The 21,587-nt window shown below is 43.5% G+C and overlaps 1 long non-coding RNA gene across 1 annotated transcript in view; it reads right to left on the reverse strand.

The window, feature by feature from the left end:
* Positions 1–21,587, reverse strand: part of LOC138759984 (uncharacterized) — a 109,028-nt gene that overhangs the window by 35,350 nt on the left and 52,091 nt on the right. The window lies entirely within an intron of this gene.

Raw genomic sequence — 21,587 nt, forward strand, 5'->3', positions numbered from 1 at the left:
TTATTTAAAATACTGGAGCTCTGCCCCATGCTAGACAAGAGCTTTGAAGAGTGCTTAAAAGACTTCACTAATGGATTTTTGTTCACCAAAGACAACAGATGAAATAGCATGCCGGAGCCACTGCTGTCTGGAAAAGACTTGTTCTGAGAGGGTCATGTGGTTTTGCAATCAGAGAGAGTCAAACAGGCTTTCTCTCTGAGAGAGAGAGAGAGAGAGAGAGAGAGAGAGAGAGAGAGAGACACACACACACACACACACACACACACACACACACACACACACACACACATAGATCACTTGTGCAGTGTTACAGCTAGCAGAAAGAGCGGAGACTGGGAGACTGGAACAGGACAATCTGGCAAGCCCACTTGGAAGACAGCCTAGTCAAAGCCCTTGTGGTTCATGCAAGAGGAGAGGACTGGTTGTCTAATGTTTCACTTGGAATAAAGGAAACAAAAAGGAACTCTGTGGTGACCTGAAAGAAAGAGGTTATTATCTGGAGAACCCTAAAGGGGCAAGTTTTGTCAACAAGACACTGGAGTGGCTGATGGAAGTGCATCAGTTGTGGATGTCCTGGAATAACAAATATCTCTCTGAAAACCAACAAGAACCTTCCTGAGCGGTAACTATTTAACCTTTTAAGCACCAAAGCCTGGTGAACTTTATAAATGTTAAATTTTGTACACAGTATAAGAATTGCCTGCAACCAGTGAACTTGGAGAAATGAGAAGTGAGAACGGAATGTGAACCAAAATACTTTTATGAACTTACACACACATTACATACATATGCACTTAGAATTAGAAGGGGGTTTGTCATGATAATGAATATGTATGAGATGTACCGGAAGTCACGTGGTATGAGAGAGAGATAAGAACACAAGCAAGAGAACAAAGGAAAATGGGAGAATAAAGCCACTGGGAAGTTTACCTGATAAAACTTGTGTTTAATGTTTTATTAACTTCACATTTCGGGCCACAAATGTGACATTGGCGACGAGGATGAAAGAAGCTTGAAGAAAATTAAAGACTAAACAAGATTACAGAGGTTTACAGACAACTTCAAGGTGATAAGAATTTTCTCTGTGACTCAGTACTTTTGGGGCTGGAATATTTCCTCATGGCTGGTGCAAACTGTGACTTTCTAACACATAGTGGAATTGCACATTTTGACCCAACGGGTGATGCAAGCACTGTAAGTGTGAAGTGGAAGGCATGGCTGGAAGAATTTGAATCCTATGCCGACAGTCGTGGCCTATTTCTAGATACCAGTACGGTTGAACAAAAAGTGCAGAGAAGGGCGTTACTTCTTTTCACTGCTGGACCTGCAGTTCGGGAAACATTTAAAACATTTTTGAATACTGGAAGAAAGGATGAGTACCGGAAAGCGGTAGATGCATTAAATGCACACTATGTAGTGACACCGAATGCTACATTTCAACGCCATTTGTTTCGGAGAACGAGACAAGAAGAGGGCCAGACAATTGCTCAGTACGTGACGAGACTACGCCAGCTAGCTGTTGGATGCAATTACATGCCAGCTGATTTGGACAACCAATTATTGGATCAAGTCGTACAGCACTGTAGATCAGATAAACTCAGAAGACGTCTACTGGAAAGAGGGAGTGAGTTGGAACTCACCGATGCTTTAACCATTGCTGCTGCATTAGAGGCTGTTGAAGGGCAATTTTATACCATGACCCTGAAAGACAACTCAAGCCAGCAAATTAAGAGGCTCTCACATCGCCATAATCAGCCAAGATATACGTTGACACAGGACGTGGAGTGTTATCGATGTGGAAACCGAGGTCACTTTGGAAAAGACCCATATTGCCCGGCCAAAGGCAAAGTTTGCGGAAAGTGTGGAGGTAAGGACCACTTTGCAAAGAAGTGCAAAAGCAAATCCAATGCAGACCAGAAGAGGAAGAGTACAACTTCCAAAGGCAAAGCCTGGGGGAAAGGAAAGTATCCTGGAAAGAAAGATACCATTCGCCAGATAGACGGTGACGATGATGATACCCAGGAGGAACAGAGTTGTTACCAATTCACGTTGAATGAAGGACATCATGAGAAGGTCCCAGTAATCATTGGTGGAATGACAGTGCAGGTCATTGTAGACTCAGGCAGTGACAGTAATGTGATTGATCGACATTTATGGGAGAAGTTGAAAAGGAAAAAGATCATCTGTACCTCAAAGAAGTGTTCCAAGAAACTGTATCCATACACAGCAACCAAGCCATTGCAGACCATTGGATGTTTTAGTGCAACTGTTGAAGCTGGAGATAAGTGCACCGAAGCAGAGTTTATGGTCATAGAAGAGAGGGGAGAACCATTGCTGAGTAGAAGCACAGCGCAAGACCTGGCAATACTACATATTGGAGCTTGTGTCAATTCAATTCAGTCATACGAGGATATGAAGCAAGAATTCCTCCCAGTCTTCCAAGGAGTAGGAAAGCTGAAAGGTCGACAATTGAAGCTAGCGGTAGATGAAACGGTCAAACCCAAGGCACAACCAATGCGCCGAACTCCGTTTGGACTTCGTGGGAAAGTCGAAGCCAAAATTAAAGAATTGATCGAACAAGACATTATTGAACCGATGGAACATTCGACACAATGGGTCAGTCCCATAGTAATTGTGCCCAAACCAAAGGGTGACATAAGACTATGTGTTGACATGAGAATGGCCAATGAAGCTATAATTAGAGAACGACACCCTGTACCAACAGTGGAGGAAATACTTCAAGAACTAACTACCAGCAAGGTATTCTCAAAAATTGATCTGAAATGGGGCTATCATCAATTAGAGCTGGATCCAGGTTCCCGAGATGTAACAACATTTGTGACTCACTGTGGATTGTATCATTACAAGAGACTATCATTTGGAATTAATGCAGCTTCGGAGATGTACCAGTATGAAATCCATCGAGTGATTCAAGGCATTCCTGGAGTTGCCAACATTTCTGACGACATCATAGTCCATGCACCAATGAAGGAAGAGCATGACAAACGGTTGAGGCGTGTACTATCTAGACTACAGGAGGCAGGCCTTACCGTGAATGGAAACAAGTGCCAGTTCGGTGTGTCAGAAATGGACTTCATGGGACACAGACTGACACGGGAAGGACTAAACCCTGCAGAGGCCAAGCTGAAAGCTATTGCAGAGGCACGTGCACCTCAGAATGCAACAGAGGTGAGGAGTTTCCTGGGATTAGTCAATTTTTGTGCAAAGTTCATTCCTAATTTCACTACAGTGGCAGAACCACTAAGGAAACTAACCAGGAAAGGAGTACCATTTCATTTTGGATCTGAGCAGAAGAAAGCGTTCACACTGCTGAAGCAAAGCCTGACGGACGCTGATACTCTTGGATATTACGATCCGGCGGCATCAACCAAAGTCATAGCGGATGCCAGCCCAGTTGGTTTAGGAGCCGTGTTGGTCCAGATGCATGATGGAGGACCAAGAATCATTGCCTATGCCAGCAGATCGTTATCGGATGTGGAAAGAAGATACTCTCAGACAGAGAAAGAAGCACTCGGACTTGTATGGGCCTGTGAGAGGTTCCATGCATATTTATACGGCATTGAATTTGAACTCATCACAGATCATAAGCCATTAGAGGTGATCTATGCACCTAGATCCAAACCATGTGCCAGAATAGAGAGATGGGTACTCAGACTACAACCCTACAAATATAAAGTAATCCACATTGCAGGGAAAGCAAACATTGCAGATTCGCTGTCCAGATTGGTGAAGGATGGAGGTCCACAATCCAAGTCAGAATTGGGAACAGAAACAGAGAGCTTTGTACGATTCGTAGCTATTCAGGCAACACCGAAAGCTGTGACTACGAAGGAGATCGAGAGAGAATCCGAACATGATCCAGAACTCAGGGAAGTAAGAGAATGCATACAGAGTGGACAATGGGATAAGTGTACTCACAAGGCTTACATTCCCATTAGAGACGAACTTTGTTGCATCGGACAGTGTGTATTAAGAGGTTGCAGATTGGTGATTCTGCAAAGATTGAGACCGAAGATCGTATCCTTAGCGCATGAAGGACACCTAGGTATTGTTGGTACCAAGCAAAACCTCAGGACCAAGGTATGGTGGCCAAGTTGTGATAAAGACGCAGAGAAATTTGTTAAAACTTGTCACGGATGTCAAATCACAAGTAGGAGTAATCCGCCAGAACCGATCCGGAGTACGCAACTCCCGACAGGACCATGGATCGACGTAGCTGTTGATTTTCTTGGACCTTTACTGACGGGTGAATCAATTATGGTAGTAATAGATTACTACAGCAGATACTATGAGTATGTGGTGTTGAAGTCCACAACCACTGAAAAAACAATACAAGCGTTAGCAGAGATATTCGCAAGATATGGATTACCTGTTACATTATACTCTGACATTATACCCAGAAGTCTGGAAGGCTGGCGGCAAAGCTCTGCATGCCAAACTGCATGAGTTTTTCAAGCTTTGTTGGGACCAAGGTAAGCTGCCTCAGGATCTTCGTGATGCCACCATCATCACCCTGTACAAAATCAAAGGCGAGAAATCAGACTGCTCAAACTACAGGGGAATCACGTTGCTCTCCATTGCAGGCAAAATCTTCGCTAGGATTCTACTAAATAGAATAATACCTAGTGTCGCCGAGAATATTCTCCCAGAATCACAGTGCGGCTTTCGCGCAAACAGAGGAACCACTGACATGGTCTTTGCCCTCAGACAGCTCCAAGAAAAGTGCAGAGAACAAAACAAAGGACTCTACATCACCTTTGTTGACCTCACCAAAGCCTTCGACACCGTGAGCAGGAAAGGGCTCTGGCAAATACTAGAGCGCATCGGATGGCCCCCAAAGTTCCTCAACATGATTATCCAACTGCACGAAAACCAACAAGCAATGAGCTCTCTGAACCCTTCTCCATTAACAATGGCGTGAAGCAAGGCTGTGTTCTCGCACCAACCCTCTTTTCAATCTTCTTCAGCATGATGCTGAACCAAGCCATGAAAGACCCCAACAATGAAGACGCTGTTTACATCCGGTACCGCACGGATGGCAGTCTCTTCAATCTGAGGCGCCTGCAAGCTCACACCAAGACACAAGAGAAACTTGTCCGTGAACTACTCTTTGCAGACGATGCCGCTTTAGTTGCCCATTCAGAGCCAGCTCTTCAGCGCTTGACGTCCTGCTTTGCGGAAACTGCCAAAATGTTTGGCCTGGAAGTCAGCCTGAAGAAAACTGAGGTCCTCCATCAGCCAGCTCCCCACCATGACTACCAGCCCCCCCACATCTCCATCGGGCACACAAAACTCAAAACGGTCAACCAGTTTACCTATCTCGGCTGCACCATTTCATCAGATGCAAGGATCGACAATGAGATAGACAACAGACTCGCCAAGGCAAATAGCGCCTTTGGAAGACTACACAAAAGAGTCTGGAAAAACAACCAACTGAAAAACCTCACAAAGATAAGCGTATACAGAGCCGTTGTCATACCCACACTCCTGTTCGGCTCCGAATCATGGGTCCTCTACCGGCACCACCTACGGCTCCTAGAACGCTTCCACCAGCGTTGTCTCCGCTCCATCCTCAACATCCATTGGAGCGCTTACACCCCTAACGTCGAAGTACTCGAGATGGCAGAGGTCAACAGCATCGAGTCCACGCTTATGAAGATCCAGCTGCGCTGGATGGGTCACGTCTCCAGAATGGAGGACCATCGCCTTCCCAAGATCGTATTATATGGCGAGCTCTCCACTGGCCACCGTGACAGAGGTGCACCAAAGAAAAGGTACAAGGACTGCCTAAAGAAATCTCTTGGTGCCTGCCACATTGACCACCGCCAGTGGGCTGATAACGCCTCAAACCGTGCATCTTGGCGCCTCACAGTTTGGCGGGCAGCAACCTCCTTTGAAGAAGACCGCAGAGCCCACCTCACTGACAAAAGGCAAAGGAGGAAAAACCCAACACCCAACCCCAACCAACCAATTTTCCCTTGCAACCGCTGCAATCGTGTCTGCCTGTCCCGCATCGGACTTGTCAGCCACAAACGAGCCTGCAGCTGACGTGGACTTTTTACCCCCTCCATAAATCTTCGTCCGCGAAGCCAAGCCAAAGAAGATACTCTGACAATGGTCCACAATTCATTTCAGAGACATTTGCAGAATACATGAGGACCACAGGTATCCACCATCATAAAGTAACTCCGAAATGGCCGCAAGCCAACGGAGAAGTAGAGAGACAAAATCAGTCCATTGAAAAACGATTGAGGATTGCACACGCAGAAGGACAAAATTGGTGAGAAGCATTGCTATCTTATGTGGCTGTCTATCGAGCAATGCCTCATGCAACCACTGGAAAAAGTCCTGCAGAAGCATTTTTTGGGAGAAAAATCCGCTCAAAAATGCCAGAAATAAAGGAAATCCGAGACAACCAGGAGATGAGGGACCACGATGCTGAAAAGAAAGGTGCAGCAAAGCTGTACACAGATTCGAAACGTGGAGCCAAGTACTCAGACATCATGCAAGGAGATAATGTTCTAGTGAAGCATGAAACTGGTGGTAAGCTAGATACACCTTATTACCATCAACCCTATACTGTCGTATCCAGAAGTGGCAGTATGGTGACAGTCAAGTCTCCGACTGGAGTCCTGTATAAGAGAAATGTATCAGGTGTAAAAAGGTACCAGTCCAGAGATACATCGAGCGAAGAGGTTGAAAGGCCAATACGAGATGCTGAAACTGAGAGACCTGATGATGTTCCAGAGGCAGTTACCAGCACTCCTGATGAAGTGACTAGAGCGCCAGAAACACCCGAAGCCGTGGCGAGCAGTATTGCCGACGCTGAGAGTGAACAACCGAGAAGCGACGACAATATCGCAGACAGGCCGAAACGAAACCGGAAAGTGCCCAAACGATACGAAGACTTTGTGCCATAGTTTTGATAAGAACTTTGGGACAGTATTTAATCTTATATCATAAAGTGCATGTATGAGTGCTGTAGGAAGTAAATTTTATGTAGTTGAGTTATAGTATTACCATTAGTTACGATGTTTGTAAGTTTCCGAGGGATATTGGTAAGTGAAGGTAAAGTTTATTTCTGATTAAAGGAGGGATGTCATGATAATGAATATGTATGAGATGTACCGGAAGTCACGTGGTATGAGAGAGAGATAAGAACACAAGCAAGAGAACAAAGGAAAACGGGAGAATAAAGCCACTGGGAAGTTTACCTGATAAAACTTGCGTTTAATGTTTTATTAACATCACATTTCGGGCCACAAATGTGACAGGGTTAAGTTAGATTAAGTAAGTTAATGATAAGCTAAAGTTTGATTCTATTTTCATGTTTAAAGATAATTAAAAGCAACATTTGTTTAAGTAACCATTTGTCTTGGTGAATATCTATTGCTGCTGGGTTTTGGGGTCCTCTGGCTTGTAACATGATGATCCAAATTTTCTTGATGAAAATTCATCAGCCTGACATTCATTTTCTTTTTCCATTGATGCTTTTTTCCAGTCGTTTCTATTTCTCATGTACGTAGTAATAATTGGCTTTATTTAGGGTTAAAATGAGGTGGTGATAAGCAATAAGCAAATTAAATCTTCACAAATTGTTAAACCAAAATTATGGGGACAAAACTTAAATGATATCTCAGATGGCATTATGACATTAAAAGGTGTGAGAGGGTTTGACTGAATTTGACTCCATCAGGCATGTGGTCCATTACAGTAGCTGATATGTGCCAATCAAGTTTATTTAAATGAGGAAAAGCTTGCACTTGTAGAAAGGCATCCTTGACTTTAGCATGATCCAATGGAATTGAACAAGGGCTCTGATGTAGGAACAGTCTACAATTGCACGATATAAACAATATTTTGAGCAGGGATTCAGTTTCATTTTTCTTCCTCTGCCACAAAAATATTAAAGTAGAAATAGCATGACGGATGAAATTTTCATGAATAAATAAAGAAAAATAGGAAGACTTTGAGACAGACCTGTAATAGGGTGTATAATGGGCATAATTGGTTAACTCTGACTTCTCTCCAAGAAGATGCTATAAGCAACTGGTTATCCGTTTGAATAATTTTCGGTACTCACATAATCACACGACTATCATCTGTGAAAATAGCATTCAGAGGGAAAAAATGCATTCAATATTTCACATTGCTGAAATCACACATTTCTGGACCAATAACAGAAACTTATTCAGAATTAGATTTTCTGTTTTCAATCTTATGCCCACAATATAGTTCAATGCCTGGCTCTGACGGTTCAAAACATATTACAATGGTAAAGAGAAACCGTGGTAATCATCGCTGTCTCTCCCTTTGCAGTATTCATTTAATAAGCCCATGGACATAAATCTGTCAGCCACTCAGAAAATGTGGAACAGAGACAAAGCTACATTTTATCAAGATAATGATAATCTTTGCTTCTTATTTTTCTCATTCCTCATCAGATGCCATGGTAACTGCTATTCCTTCAATCTAAATTTCTACTTGGCCAAAATCCAAGCGTGTTGTCATCAGAATGATCGATTTGTTCATTCATGACAACACAGGCGCAAACCATTGGCGCATCAAGTCTTCTCTGAGCAATCCAGTCAGTGCCATTTCCCCAGACCCTCGCAAAATTATTTTTACTTTCAGGATTTTATCTAATTCCATTTTAAAAACTACCACTGGATCTGTGCTCCTCATACCCTCTTTTTTTAATGTATTCCAAATGATAACTAACAGTGTGGTGTCAAAAAATTTTTCCTTATTTGAATTCCAGGATTACTTTAACCTTGTGACTTCTAATGTGTTATGCTTCTGCTATTTCATGGTTTTTTTTAAAAATCCCATTACAATGGCAGCTAAACTTTAAAACCAATGCCATATCTCAAGTTTGTGCTAGGCTCCAGATCAGATACTATTGTTTTATGGGGAGGATGTAGAAGGAAAATGGAGACCATTCAAAGGTGAAATTTTAAGAGTACAGAGATGGTATGTTCCTGTTAGGATGAAAGGAAAGGTTAAAAGTTTTAGGGAGCCTTGGTTTTCAAGGGATATTAAATATATGGTTCAGAAAAAAGAGAGAGGTGTACAAAAGGTGTAAACAGCATGAAGTAGAACATAGAATATAGAACATAAATGACTGTAGCACAGTACAGCCCCTCAGCCCTCAATGTTGGGCCGGCCCATATAGTCCTTTAAAAAAGTACAAAAACCTGCCTACCCTTTCTGTTTATTCCATTGTTATCCTCTTACTCTCAATATACTTGTAGAAACCCTTTGGATTTACCTTCACATTATCCGCCAAAGCACCCTCATTCCTTATTTTTGCCTTCCTGGTTTCCTTCTTTAGTATTTTCTTTCTTTTTCTATACTCTACAAGGATTTCATTTGTTGCCTATACCAGTTATACATTTCTCTCTTCTTTTTAATCATATCACCTATATTCCCGGAAAACCAAACTCCCCTATCCCTGTTAACTTTGCCTTTAATTCTGGTAGCAGCATGCAAACTCTGCACCCACAATATTTCGCCTTTGAAGGCCTTGCCAGAAAACAGCTTATTCTAATCAACTCTTCTGAGATTCTTTCTCATTACCACAAAATTGGCCTTTCTCCAATTGAGACCCTCAACTCAAGGTGTAAATGAGGTGTTAGAGGAATATAAAGAATGTAAAAAGAATCTTAAAAAGAAAATTAAAAAGGGTAAGAGGAGATATGAGGTGACTTTGCCATGTAAGGTGAAAATAAATCCAAGGGGTTTCTACAGACATATTAGGAGCAAAAGGATAGTGGGGGATAAAATTGGTCCCTTTGAGGATGAGAGTAGATGGCTGTGCATGAAGCCAAAAGAGATAGGGCCCTGAGATTTTGAACTGTTTTTTTTTCTTCAGCATTTACTAAGGAGAATGATGTTGATCTGCGTAAAGTAAGGGAAATAAGTGAGGAAGTTATGGAAATGATGATGGCATTTTTAAAGAAGATAAAGGAGGATAAGTGTCCAGTGTAGAAATCGTAGGGGCTTTGACGGACATAGTTAAAATATCATTAGTAACGGGATGGTGCTGGAAGATTGGAGGGTAGCTCATGTTCCATTGTTGAAAAAAGATACTAGGAGTAAATCTAGTAATTATAGGAAGTTCATGAAAAGTATTCTTAGAGATGGTATAAATATCTGGATAGGCAGGGTTTGATTAGGAACAGTCAAAGTGGATTTGTGAGGGGAAGATCATGTTTGACAAATCTTATCGAATTTTTTGAGGAGGTTACTAGGAAAGTTGATGAGGGTAACATTGAAGTAGAAAATGGATTCGACAATCATTGAATGGGAGATGCCAGAGAGCAGTGGTAAATAACTCTTTGTCAGATTGGAAGCCAGTGACTAGTGGTGTGCCTCAGGGTTCAATTTTGGCTCCGTTACTATTTGTCATGTACATTAATGATCTGGATGATGGGATGGTAAATTGGATTAGTAAGTACTAAGATAGGTGGAGCTGTAGATAGTGAAGAAGGGTTTCAAAGTTTGCAGAGGGATTTAGGCCAGTTAGAAGAGTGGGCTGAAGGATGAAAGATGGGAGTTTAATGCAGATAATGTGACATTTTGGTAGGGCTAATCAAAATAGGACATACATGGTGAATGGTAGGGTACTGAAGAGTGCAGTAGAACAGAGGGATCTAGGAATAATGGTACATAGTTCCCTGAAGGTGAAGTCACATGGATAGGGCGATGGAGAGAGCTTGTGGTATGTTGGCCTTTATAAATCAGAGCATTGAGTATAGGAGGTGGGATGTTATGTTAAAATTGTACAAGGCATTGTTTAGGCCAAACTTGGAGTATTGTGTACAGTTTTGGTCACCAAAGTATAGGAAAGATATCAATAATGGAGAGAGGGCAGAGAAGATTAACTAGAATGTTGCTGGGGTTACAGGGTCGAAGTTATACGGAAAGGTTAAATAAGTTAGGTATTTATTCTTTGAAGTGTAGAAGGATGAGAGGGGATTTGATTGAGGTATTTAATTTTGTTTTAGGGGTATAGATAGAGTTGACGTGGAGAGACTCTTTTCCTTTAAGAAAGAGGGAGATACAAACGAGAGGAAAAGAGATGAGAGTTATGGGGCAAAATTTTAGAGGAAACATGAGGGAGGGGACTTCATTCCAGATGAAGTGGCGGAGCCAGACTCGATATTAGCATTAAAGGAGAAGTTGGAGAGGTAGATGGATGGGAAATGAATAGAGGGTTATGGGTTGTGTGTAGACCAGTGGGGTTAGGTGGGAGTAAGTGTTCGGCATTGTCTGGAAGGCCCAATTTGGCCTGTTTCTATGCTATAATTGTTATATGGTTATGTATGATCACATTGACCAAAGTGCTGAACAGATCATAAATTATATCTTAACTTAAGCAGCTATTAAACGAGCAATATAAAACGGACACCTAAGATTTAGAATTGTTCATACAACATGGCAACAATCAACAATCACTTCAAAACAATACAGAAAAAAATACAGCTTAAATCTGGATTTAAAAGAGTTAATGGAAGGGGCTCATTTGACAGAGGGAGGAATATTGTACCACAGTTTGGGGGCAGCTATCGTGAAGGATCAATCTCTTTTGAGTTTGCAATTTGAGAGCGAACAACCAAGCTCCCTAAATTAGCCAATCTGACGGGTCTTGAAGTACAGTAGGGCATTAGATCAGTGATATTGCGGGGTGGGGTGGGGGGGGTGGCGGGGTAAGGGCTAGTCAATTGATGGCTTTGTAAACAAACTGGAGAACTTTAAAATCTATCCTGAACTGTACTGGCAACCAGAGAAGGGAGGTGAGAATAGGAGTGATAGGGCCCTTTTTCTTGGCTCCTGTCAGCCTTGTTACCAGACTCTGAACCAGTTGCAGATGGGATAATGATGACTGACTAATTCCATGTAAGGAGAGTTAGAGTAGTTTAAATGGGAGAAAATGAGGGCATGGATAACATTCTCGACATCTTTCAGTGACAGGAATTATTTGATTTTGGGAACAGTGCGGAGCTGGAAAAAGCTAGCTTGCTTTATTGCATTGATTTGTTCAGCAAACTTGGAAGGTGGAATTGAATATCACACCTAGGGATTTGACGTGTGGTTTAATGAGGGAGGCTAAATTGCCAAGGGTATGTCGGACTCTGGCTTTACCTTACTGGATGAGACATATAAGGCAATCGAACAACTGAAAAGTGGCAAAGCAGCAGGTATGGATGGAATCCCCCCAGAGGTCTGGAAGGCTGGCGGCAAAACTCTGCATGCCAAACTGCATGAGTTTTTCAAGCTTTGTTGGGACCAAGGAAAACTGCCTCAGGATCTTCGTGATGCCACCATCATCACCCTGTACAAAAACAAAGGCGAGAAATCAGACTGCTCAAACTACAGGGGAATCACGTTGCTCTCCATTGCAGGCAAAATCTTCGCTAGGATTCTACTAAATAGAATAATACCTAGTGTCGCCGAGAATATTCTCCCAGAATCACAGTGCGGCTTTCGCGCAAACAGAGGAACTACTGACATGGTCTTTGCCCTCAGACAGCTCCAAGAAAAGTGCAGAGAACAAAACAAAGGACTCTACATCACCTTTGTTGACCTCACCAAAGCCTTCGACACCGTGAGCAGGAAAGGGCTCTGGCAAATACTAGAGCGCATCGGATGGCCCCCAAAATTCCTCAACATGATTATCCAACTGCACGAAAACCAACAAGGTCGGGTCAGATACAGCAATGAGCTCTCTGAACCCTTCTCCATTAACAATGGCGTGAAGCAAGGCTGTGTTCTCGCACCAACCCTCTTTTCAATCTTCTTCAGCATGATGCTGAACCAAGCCATGAAAGACCCCAACAATGAAGACGCTGTTTACATCCGGTACCGCACGGATGGCAGTCTCTTCAATCTGAGGCGCCTGCAAGCTCACACCAAGACACAAGAGAAACTTGTCCGTGAACTACTCTTTGCAGACGATGCCGCTTTAGTTGCCCATTCAGAGCCAGCTCTTCAGCGCTTGACGTCCTGCTTTGCGGAAACTGCCAAAATGTTTGGCCTGGAAGTCAGCCTGAAGAAAACTGAGGTCCTCCATCAGCCAGCTCCCCACCATGACTACCAGCCCCCCCACATCTCCATCGGGCACACAAAACTCAAAACGGTCAACCAGTTTACCTATCTCGGCTGCACCATTTCATCAGATGCAAGGATCGACAATGAGATAGACAACAGACTCGCCAAGGCAAATAGCGCCTTTGGAAGACTACACAAAAGAGTCTGGAAAAACAACCAACTGAAAAACCTCACAAAGATAAGCGTATACAGAGCCGTTGTCATACCCACACTCCTGTTCGGCTCCGAATCATGGGTCCTCTACCGGCACCACCTACGGCTCCTAGAACGCTTCCACCAGCGTTGTCTCCGCTCCATCCTCAACATCCATTGGAGCGCTTTCATCCCTAACGTCGAAGTACTCGAGATGGCAGAGGTCGACAGCATCGAGTCCACGCTGCTGAAGATCCAGCTGCGCTGGATGGGTCACGTCTCCAGAATGGAGGACCATCGCCTTCCCAAGATCGTGTTATATGGCGAGCTCTCCACTGGCCACCGTGACAGAGGTGCACCAAAGAAAAGGTACAAGGACTGCCTAAAGAAATCTCTTGGTGCCTGCCACATTGACCACCGCCAGTGGGCTGATATCGCCTCAAACCGTGCATCTTGGCGCCTCACAGTTTGGCGGGCAGCAACCTCCTTTGAAGAAGACCGCAGAGCCCACCTCACTGACAAAAGGCAAAGGAGGAAAAACCCAACACCCAACCCCAACCCACCAATTTTCCCCTGCAACCGCTGCAACCGTGTCTGCCTGTCCCGCATCGGACTTGTCAGCCACAAACGAGCCTGCAGCTGACGTGGACTTTTTACCCCCTCCATAAATCTTCGTCCGCGAAGCCAAGCCAAAGAATTTAGTCTATGTGTAGTCTGAGTCCAGCGTGTTCTTTGAATGAAGTGATAGGAGAAGGTATTCGGTTCAACAGTCAATTTATTACACAGCACAAGAATAAAACTTAACAGAGCTCTGGGTCAATCATTAGTTCATAGGTCACCTGCACAGTGAGCTACTCCCCAAGACTGACCCCTATTGTCCAGTTGGCTCAGTTTATATAGATCAACCTTATCATACAGAACAAAAGTTGGCTTCCTTTGCTAGATTTTTTTGCGTAAGGGTTATCACAAGTCATTTCCTGTTTTGCAGATATCTGGGGTGTAGCACTCCCATCTTAATCCTCCAGGCCAGACTATCCTGTTGATTTGATCAGAAATTAATTCATCCCCAGATATTTCTAATCACCATTCTGTTCCTGTCTGGCCAATTTCTGCTGTTCTCTTTAACACCTCCTCATGCCTTAATCTTCCTCCTAGACTGGTTTTCCATTCCCTTTGTTTCTTGCAGGCCATTCTTTGTTCTGGTCTGGCCTGTGTCTCCTGTGCTACTCACCACCTCCTTCAGTTTGAGCATTCCTCCTAAATCGTTTTATGCATTTCCTCTCCCTGTATTTTGGAGCAGACAATTTTGCTCAGCCAACTTTGCTCCATGCTGTGATTGCCACTTAATCACATTCCTCTTAGTACATATCAACTTATTAATTAATCATTTCTTTCATAATGTTTTAACCCCTAGATTCCAACAGGTATTGGTGATAATTTTGGTGGAGTTGGGGGGGAGGGGCAAATAGGATGATCTCAGATTTGTCTTTGTTTAGCTGGAGGTTGTTTAGTTGAAGAAATGTCATATTACACGAAATTGCCTTTAGTATTCAATAAGACAAAGATTCACCATCAGCTTTGCCTGGCACAGTCCAAAAAAGAGAAGCAAAAGAGGGTTCCCTCAGGGTCACTGAGTGTTTAAGATTCCAGTTTGGTTCAAACCATTGTTAATCTGAGCCCAGATCAAAATTCCTGACACGATGAGGAGGCTTTCAGTGCCCATGAGCCATTTGGGAGCCCTTATTGTCCTAAGAACCCTCTCAAATCCTGGTTCTGAAACCTAGTTCTCAGTTCTGGTTGTTGATACTCAGGACAAGAATAAACTCCATGGGGTTGTTAACTCAGCCTGCAACATCACAGGCACCTGACTTCACTCCATTGAGGACATCTACATGAGGTGGTGTCTTTAAAAAAGCAGCCACTATCCTCAAAGACTCCCACCAGCCAGGCCATGCCCTCTTCACTCTGCTACAATTCGAAAAAAGGTACAGTGTAACAATCTTATATAAGATTTATTAAAACAGATCTTATTTGAAAGACTGAAGTAGGTGTTAATTGAACTGACTTCATAAAATGCTTGACCATTGTCTTGCTGGAGTCATACTGTCTATCAGTACCCTTTCTGCAAAGTGCTCACAGAAAGGACAATTCTGGATTTTGTATACCTAAGATAACAACTTGAGAAGAAGAAAGAACTGGAGAAGGTGGGGGTTTTGCAAGATATGAGTCACATGCTCTCTTTGGAGTTTCAGTTGGAGAGAGAGATAGAGGATGGCTGGAAGTGCTATCTGTCTGATGTTTCTCTTGGAATAAGAGGTACAGAAGGAGCTCTGTAGTAACCTGAAAGAAAGAGGTTACCATCTGAAAAACCCTGATGGGGCAAGTTTCATCAGCGAGACACTGAGGTGACTAGTGGTGGTACCTCAGTTGTGGAAGACCTGGAGCAACACATCTCTCTCTGCAAACCCTACATGAACCTTCCTGAGCGATAAACATTTACCTTTCAAGCACCAAGCCTGGTGAACTTTATACATGTTAAATACTGTGCACAGTATGGTGATTGCCTGCAACCAGAGAATTTGGAAGAAGGAGAAGTAAGATTGAACTGTGAACCAAAGAACTTTTCTTGAATTTACGCACACATTACATACACTTGCGCTTAGAATTAGAAGGGGGTAATTTGAGTTAGTATATAGTATAAGTATAGAGTTAAGTTAAAGTTTGATTTTATTTTCATATTTGAAGTTGATTAAAAATAACTTCTATCTTGAAAACCACTTGTCTTGGTGAATGTCTATTGCTGCTGGGTTTTGGGGTCCTTTGGGCTCATAACAACAGGCACCTAAAGGCAAGCATTCAACGGCACAAGGACAGCTTCTTCCCCGCTGATTGAACCAAAGACACTGCCTTACCTTTTGTGCACAATTTTTTTTATAGTAATGTTGTAAGGTGGTTATAGTATGAATGTCTGCACCATGATGCTGCTACAAAACACCAAACTTCAAGGCGTACATGACAATAAATTCTGTTTGATTCTGGTTCTTTTGAGCAGACTTCCAACAGACCACAGCCTGGTGTGGGTCCTTTGACCTCAAGTCGTCAGCAGCTCGCAGCCTGTGCGGGACCCTTGCCCGCATGTCACCAACAGCTCACCGCCTGCGTGTGTTCTTTAATTGCAGAGCCCCTCGCTGGTCCGCCACCATGGTCACTGTCCTTAGGGTCATCTTGTCTGCTTCGCCTTCTCAACAGGGGATGTTCTCCCCATTACTGGTGCCCTGCACCAGTCCACTCCTCCCTTGAAGTCTGCAACCCCTCCTGCTTCTGTACACAGGAGCCGCCATCTTGAGCCCGGATCCCGCAGCCACAGGATTCTAAATATAACATCATCAGTTCCTTTAAAAAGCCTTTTGGAGCCTGTATAGAGCGGTTAGCGTTAGACTGAGCAGTTGAACTATTCCGAGTAGTACTGTGCACTCTCCCCAGATGTGCACCAGTAGCTCTGACAATGGCACCAATTTTTTCTGTTTGTAAAGCTTTAACTTGTTGTCATCTTATTACTTTTTTGAGTGACCTGGGTTTGTTCTCTGGAATTTTCAACATCCACTCAATTTCAACCCCAACCTTCCCTATTCACAATACCCAAATACATTTTAAATCTGGCTGGAAAAACAATGAAACCAGTTTTTCATCACAATAAACTGTCTCTTTTAGTTTTACAGGCTTTACCATATTTCTCTAAATCAAAGGAATGCAAGGAGTTATTTTTTTTAAAAAGGCCATCAACAAATATGGCGTAACTGTCATTTCACGTACTGGGAACTACTTTTAGAGTTACAATCTCCTGGCAGGATTCAGAGATTCCTTTGGGATAATATTCAAGGGTGTCAGAAATCAGTGAAAGGTTGGAATATGCATCAAAAGGTACTAACCACACAAGTTGGACACAGGTCTCTTTTCTATTAAAATGGCAAACAGCAAGCACCACAATGCAACTCACTGACCACAGCCTCAAAAAACCTTGTAAATTCACTGCATGTTCCCATGGGCTCCACATAGGATGGCACAGTTGGAGTAGCAGTTAGCACAACGCCTTTACAGCACCAGTGACCAGGACCGGACCGGGGTTCGAATCCTGCCCTGTCTGTAAGGAGCTTGTACATTCTCCCCATATCTGCGTGGGTTTTCCCCGGGGGCTACGGTTCCCTCCCACTGTTCAAAAACATACAGGCATGTAGGTTAATGGTGTGTAAATTGGCCGACACAGACACATGGGCCAAAATGGCCTGTTACCATATTGTATGTCTAAATTTTATTTAAAAATTAAAAATACTTTGCATCACTAGTCTCCAGACTATCTTTCAAATACAACAAGGCAGACTACAGTCGCTCAGAGAAACCAGCTCTTAACATCAAAGCAGGAAATAGAGTTGAAAATAGTCATTAGGATTCAGTTTAATATTTTCAAGAGACCTAACTTGTTGATGAAGAGGCAATAACATACATTTTAAATCAGTCTCTTTTTCTGCAGATTGTAATTATTTGTATATTTTTTGTTTCAAGTATTAAAATTTTTTTTTTAACATCTACATCATTTTGATTTTGGAATTTCATGTTTGGTTTCAGAGACTAAATCAGAAGGCAAGATGGGTTGCAGTCCAATTGAAAAATTCTGTTCCATTGGCTGAAGGTCAGTGAAGAAGTTAATACTCTTGAGAAACAGAGGTGAGGAACTGTCCTTGAGATCAAGGCATCATTTCACCAAATTTGATATAAAAGGAGCCCAGGAATAATGGAAGTCCAAGGGAATCAGGATGCCAACACTCCAGTGGTTTGAGTCAAACCTTGCAGAAAAGAAAGATGGTTGTCTTTACACTGTTGTACCTCCAACAGTTACCTCACTCATCCTCGCCCCAGGACACCACTCTTGGAATTCTGAGTTTCCTGGAACAAGCCCTCTTAAGCTGTTTTATCATCGAGGAAAAGGTCAGAAAAAAGGATGTTCACATTGTTCAATTCCATTTGCAATTCTTGAGCAAGGGAAGAAGCCAACATCTGGATGCCTCAAGAACAAAACAATATTAGGGCACAGAAAGCCAGACATTGGACCAAGAAATGAGAGCCTAATCACCTATCCCTTAAAAGTCAATCACGTTACAATTGATCGATCCCTTACCATCAACTTTCTGCCTGTTACAATTAATCAGCAACTCAACTGAACAAGTCCCATAAATAATGCAGCCACAGAGAAGGTCAGAGGATGGGTATCCAGCAATAAATGGTTCATCTCTGAACAGACCAGCTATTTTCATCTTCCTACAAAGCATTAGGATTGAATACACTCCACGAGTCTGGGTGAGTACTGAATACTGAAAAACTCAACATCATTCAAGACAAAACTGTACACTTGGTTGGCACACCATCCATCAATTAAGTATTCATTTCCTTCACCATTGGCAACAATATGTACCTTCTGCAACATGTACTATAGTTATTAGTCTTGGATATTTTAAAATCTCCCAGAGCTACAGCCTATGGTAGCAAGAAGGTCAAGGGCAACGGGCACATGGAAACACCATGAATGCTGCCATCAAAGTAGCACAACATTCTGAATTGGAAATGTATCATTGCTCCTTCCTGGTTGACAATTCTAAATCCTGGAATTCCCCGCCAACTACAGCAGTTCAGAAATAGTGTATGAAACACACCTTGTCACAGTCAATTAAAGATGGGTATGAAACGGTGACCTTGATGAAAACACCCAGATCTCCAAAAAATAAATACATTGCTGCTCAGCCAAAATTGGCCACTCCATGCTAGATTGTAGAGCTCAAGATCTCCGCTCCTGCCCAGTAGGCCGAAGTACACTGGAAATATACTGACAGGATATACTATGCACTAGGTCTTCTGATATGCCCTCAATGGGGTTTCAAATGGAAACTTCCTCTCTGAGAAAACTATCGGCCACTGGCTTTCATCTCAGAGGTAGAAGAGCTTGTGCAAGATTTGTTAACACCATATCACATCCAACTGATTGCATGATAAAACATAGGACAGTTACCATGTGTCGTCCTTATACACCAGATACAAAAATGAGACCTTAAATTCAACTATAAAAAATGCTCGACATAGATTTGGTGTATAAGACGACCCAAGCGCCTTCCCACTGCCGGCACCGCCACTCCCTAACACCTCCCCACCACTGCAATAACCCACCCACACACTTTACAATTGTCGAGCCCGACATCTCCACTCCTGCCTGTGAGTCCAATGTCCCTGCTCCTGCCCGGGACCCAAAGTTCCCGCTCCTGCCTTGGATCCGACATGAATCCTGCACCAAGCACACTTGGACAGTGAGGCAATTTCTTCATTGTGGACGGTACCACACCCGATGCTGAAAATGGAGTCGCCATCACCAACTCCAGCTGAAGTCGATGCTGAAGTCTTGGACCCAGCTACATTTAGCATCTTCCCGCCCAGAAGCAAAGATTTATTTTTTTAACTTGCTTGCTTAATTTACATATTTGTTACTTGGGGTGTGTGATAGTACAGATTCTATCACCAATGTGTATATGTACATATGTACATATGTACAGATGGTAGTGTAGGATGACTGTGATTGGATGAGAGTGTAGCCACACCTATTGGCAGGTCTTAAAGGATTGCTCCTAGCCAGACCAGGTCATTCTGGACTGGTCGACCTACTTGTGATATATTCCAGTCTTTTAGTTAATAAAAACCTTGGTTCTGATTAACAAGTCTTTGGTTCTTTTGACGCGCACTACAGGGTGTTGTAACAAAATTTGGGTTGTTGCTGGGAGGCCCAGACACCAGTCTCCGGCGCACATTCCTTGCAGAAAATTGGGGGTCATCTTACACACCTGATTATATATGATAAAACCATGAAAGTGTGGCTGAAAATGGGAATGCATCTTATCTGAAGGTCGACTTATACGCTGAAATATACGGTATATCATTTTATGCGGGCTTCAAATAAAATAAGAAGTGTTTTTCCCAACATTCAAATTCTATTATCATAGTGTAGACTGTTTTTAAACGCAGCTAAGGGGATATATTTTTGAAGTTTAATCTGTTATTTAACAGAATTGACCTGATAAAACATATGATTGAGTTATGTTCTACTTGGATCAAATTTGTCCAAACAGGCAGCTTAATGCAGTCAGTTTTCAAACTAAAGAACATTGAACAAAAACTATGCACATTGCAAAAGTAGAGGAAAAAAAAAGTGATGATTTGATTGTATTTAGTGTGTCAATCACTACATACTGCATTAAGAGGATGCATAAGAGGCTGGATGGGCTCAGTGGGCCAGGCAGCATGCATGGAGAGAAATGGATGGGCAACAGGGCCCTTTTTTGCAGGAGGAGGAGATAACAAGCATGAAAAGGAGGTGGAGGGGGAAGAGTTCAGGAGGATCTATGGGTTAATAGGACACTGAACAGATAAAAGCCGCTTTCAGGTGGAATCGCCAGGAAAATGCGGCTCTGGGGCGGCTGCGGGTGTTTGCGAATGGACGCTCAGGTGGCAGCACTGAAGGCAGTGTTATGCCACCTGAAAGGCCCAAAGCGGGGAGAGGTGCCGTGGAGCAAACACTGGCTCCTGAGTCGGGGCATCCATCTGATAGCTCGCCTCCCTGCTGCTGACAGCCCCTTCCTCGCTGCCTGACAGCCCCCCGGTGTGGGACTACGGGGCTGGAGTGGCTGGCGCGGGACATCAGGGCTGGGGTGGCCAGCGTGGGATGTCAGTGCTGGGGCGGCTGGCACAGATGTCAGCGCTGAGGCGGCTGGTGCAAGATGTCAGTGGCCGACTGGCCCCAGCGCTGACATCCCGCACTGGCCACCCCAGCCCTGGCATCCAGCCCTGGCATCCTGCGCCGTCCGCCCCAGCCCTTATATCCAGTGCCTGGGGACTTTCAGGCAGTGGAGAGTGCTAGGCAGCTGAAAGCAGCTTTCAGGTACAACAGGGGATTCTCCGAGCTGGAGAATATATCTACCCGAGGAGGGTTAGGTAAGTGCTCCTCCTGGCCGGGTTCTCCACTTTCAGGTAGCCACTCGACAGCCGCATTGCGGTAGAATAGGCGGCTTTACAGTCGGGTATTCTGGCCACCTGAAAGCGGCTAAAGATGAGGGTGGTGAGACAGGCAAGGAAGTAGAGGTGGTGTCCATATAAGTGGGGGTGGAGAGGGAAGGGAGAGTGCAAATCACTTTCTGCAGTGGGCTAGGAAAATGGGTACAGATGAAAGGCAAATGGAAATGGTGGAACTGGATCAGGGTACGGGCAGCTGAAATTAGAAAATTCAACAC

The sequence above is a fragment of the Narcine bancroftii genome, chromosome 4 (genome assembly GCF_036971445.1).
Source record: "Narcine bancroftii isolate sNarBan1 chromosome 4, sNarBan1.hap1, whole genome shotgun sequence".
NCBI lineage: Eukaryota > Metazoa > Chordata > Chondrichthyes > Torpediniformes > Narcinidae > Narcine > Narcine bancroftii.